This window comes from Benincasa hispida, chromosome 10 (genome assembly GCF_027475165.1).
Source record: "Benincasa hispida cultivar pf3 chromosome 10, pf3_genome.v1.1, whole genome shotgun sequence".
Lineage (NCBI taxonomy): Eukaryota > Viridiplantae > Streptophyta > Magnoliopsida > Cucurbitales > Cucurbitaceae > Benincasa > Benincasa hispida.
In genome coordinates this window covers 12,282,675-12,286,224 of record NC_143487.1, presented here as the reverse complement: position 1 = coordinate 12,286,224, position 3,550 = coordinate 12,282,675, and the positions used below count along the sequence as shown (strand labels likewise).

General features: G+C 38.9%; 1 non-coding gene across 1 annotated transcript; it reads left to right on the top strand.

The window, feature by feature from the left end:
* On the top strand, nucleotides 1-107 carry LOC150033107 (small nucleolar RNA R71). The gene has a single exon (XR_016524173.1). It is a non-coding gene; the product is annotated as a small nucleolar RNA R71 (small nucleolar RNA).
* The last annotated feature ends 3,443 nt before the right edge of the window (nucleotides 108-3,550 follow it).

Sequence of the window (3,550 nt, the reverse complement as noted above, 5' to 3'; positions counted from 1 at the left end):
AAGCCATTATGCGGGCAATCTCTTACCAGCCTCTTAAACCTCGCTCAGGCATCACTGAGCGATTCGTCAATATCCTATTCAAAATTAGTGATCAACTTCCTCCTTTTGGCGTTCTCCATCGGGAGGGGGGGGGGGGGGGGGGGGGGAAATACTTCTTCATGAACTTCTCAACTACTTGTTCCCATGATGTAATCTCCCCTGGTTTGAGAGAGTAAGCCCATTTCCGTGCCTAGTCACACAACGAAAATGGGAATAATGTTAATCGAACCTCCTCAGAAGAGATGTTTGGGAACACAAACGTGTTGTAGATCTCAATAAAACTCCGGAGGTTGGCATGTGGATCCTCGCCACACCTACCGCCAAACTGTTTGGCAGTTTGAATCATCTGCAGCATCACCGATTTCATTTCGAACCTCGATCCATCAAGAGCTAGACTCGTGATTTCTAGTGAGAACTCATAGAGGTTGGGTGACGCAAAGTCCCGGATGGGCCTATTGCAGTCATTTGCCAATAGGATGGGGTTCGCCATGATGTTATTTGCATTTGGTGCTCTATCTTTTGGTTGCTCCGCCATGTTTGGATCTTTCTCTTGTTGTTGTTGTTATTGTAGCTGTTTCTTCTTCTTCTTCGGAAGGTTCTCTCAATCTCTAGGTCGTAAATGGGCTCAGGATTTTGTCCTTCGCTCATACGGCGCCCGCTTCTTCCCTTACCTAAGTAGAAGCAGTGCATAGAGAAGGAGAGTCTACAAAGAAAATAAAAAATTTATCGTTAGCACAATGTATTGCCGTAGTCCCCGGCAACGGTGCCAAAAACTTGATGCGTGGTTAATGCGATGAAATAATGGTGTAGAATGCGATGGTGGAATGTGCATTGTGCATGCAAGTTTTCTTAGCAAGATCCAAGGATAAACCCTACTAAGTTGCCTGGTAAGCCCAGGATCGAACACAGGGACTATGGAAACAATATGTGATGGTAATTTCAAATCTCTTGTGGTGACAAATAAAATAATGCGTTGGTTGGTATGTTGTTTAAGGTATAAAGTCTATGCAGCGGATTTGAGAAAAGAGTTAATAATACGAAAGTACAATGAGTATGCAAGGGAACGGGTTGAGAAGGGATTTAGCTAACATTTCCTAAGATTACATTCACGTCATGTGATCATGCTACACACATGCGACAGCTAGTCATCTCTCAATACAAATGCTATGTCTCCTAGTTGTAGAATGCATGCGATGTTGCGATGATGTCTATAGGACTTATGTCTAAGCCTCTATTCCTGCTTATGCGATGATGAAGGACATACACATACACAAGGCGACCGTATACTACCATATCCTATTTCTAGGGTGCATGCGATGCATGTTAGCAAACAGAGCTTATCTCTAAGTCTCTATCTCTCACTTATGCAGATCTAATCTTGCTTTCTCAAGACTAAATTCTAACCTAGCTCTCTCAAGTCTTAGGTTCTTTCTTTGGACTCTCTCTCGAGTAGCTCTAAAGAGGTGATGGATGCAACATAAGACAAGATGATCGCATGCAATGAAGACCTTAGGTCATGTTAGCTAAGTACTTCTCAACCCATTCGAAAGTTTAGTTACTCATACGTAATGTAAAGAGAACGAACAGATGTAGAAATACAAGTTCCATTCTATAAATGAAATCGAAATACAGAATGACAATGAGAAATAAAGATAAGGAGCCTGGTAGCAATTTCTTGCTTCCCAAGGCTTTTACACTATTTTTCTCTACTCTACTCAAATAATATTCTTGCTCTCGCAAGAGTCGGTCCTCTCTCTCTTTTTTCCACGCTCCCTGGCACTCTCTAGAGCTGACCAGGATGATCTTTCGGCGTCTTCTCTCTTCTCTCACCTCCGCCTTCTAAGTATAAGAAAAATATGAACAAAGGCTAACTATATTCTATATGGTGAACTCACTATATGGCTCAGCTGGAATAGAACCGAACCAAACTCCTTTAACGAAGGTGGCCTTCGATATTTATAGAGCTTCAGGGTGAAGAGCTTTTTCTCTCAAATGATTGCACTAATTGGATGTCATTAATTCTCTGTCTAATGCGTCGAATAATTGTCACCGAAAAGTTGAGTGTACTTATTACAGTGTGTCGTTAACGGCTTGTCAACTTAATTCGGAATCGACCATCATTAACTTTCTGTCCCATCTGATTTATTAAGCTTTCACCTTGATGCGCTGGCTCTATACGGCCACCTTCTTGAGTAGATTTTCGTGAACGCAAACGATCGCATAGCCTTGTGGTCGCAATCTCTTAATGCACTCGGACGCTAATTTCCTTGGATCGCAATTCTGCCTTGCACCAACGCATTTTCCTGCACAAAATACATAAGTTAGCTACTTTAATGTGATGGACGCATGCGATCGCAATGTTTTAAACTTAATGCTTTTGGACACAATTTTATATATTTTTACCATCGCAATCCTTCATTGTTTTATATCTTTGCACTGTAATAACGTGCATTTCTGCCCGTTATCAACTCCCCCCCCCCCCCTTATTATTAAAATAATAATTAATATAAATATAAACATGATAACTAATTTATTATAATTATATAATATATATATATATATATATATATATATATATATATGTTATATCAAATATAACATATAACCTATAGCTTTAATATTGTATTACATACAATATAAGCTAAAGTTTCTTTTCTCTTTTATATGGCATTTAATATAAATCACATTTATATTAAATTTAACAACTATGAATCCAATTCATAGAAACTATATTTGAATCTCATTCAAATATTTATTTCCTCTCATTAAGTTATAATGTATCAAATACATTATAACAATTATATCATGTATAATTTAAACAACTTAATTAGATCATATATAATTAAATCCCTCTATTAATTTGAACAATTCAAATTAATCCAAAAATGATTCTCAATTAATCCTATTGAGCTACCAATGGGACCTCATAGACCTGTAGCTTGAAACTCCAACGGTACATGAATAATTAATTAAACTCTTTAAGTACATTATTCACCATCTGTTAACTGTTGGGCACTTCACTAAAGACCGACAACTGCACTTTTCGCACTAAAGATATATCTATGTCCATTGGATACAACCAATCAACAGTCGATGACCCTTCACAAATTGTTCGTAAGTACAGCTAGGCCAAATTACCATATTGCCCCTGTAGTTATATCTAACTTCTTAAGTACCACTGATCCCAATAATGAACAATAGATCATAGTCCAACTATGACTAAACCCCTCTCAGGCCAGAAGAGAGTATGGCGCCACATTGTTTAAGATCCAGAATCAGCCCTTAAGGGAGCAATTTATCTACTTACCCCTGCTTCGGGGAAGGAGTGAATTCCTTCTTGTGTAGTTGTGTTCCCAGCTCTCCAATCAGACCATTCCCTAAAATGGCAGGCTTGTTGAGTCGGCGATCTGGCCACTCTCACCCATACAAATCAAAAGACCGCCCTCATAGGCAGGAGTTTGCAACTCACTCAAAATTCAGGTCATGTTACCTATGGACATCTTGGTGAAAT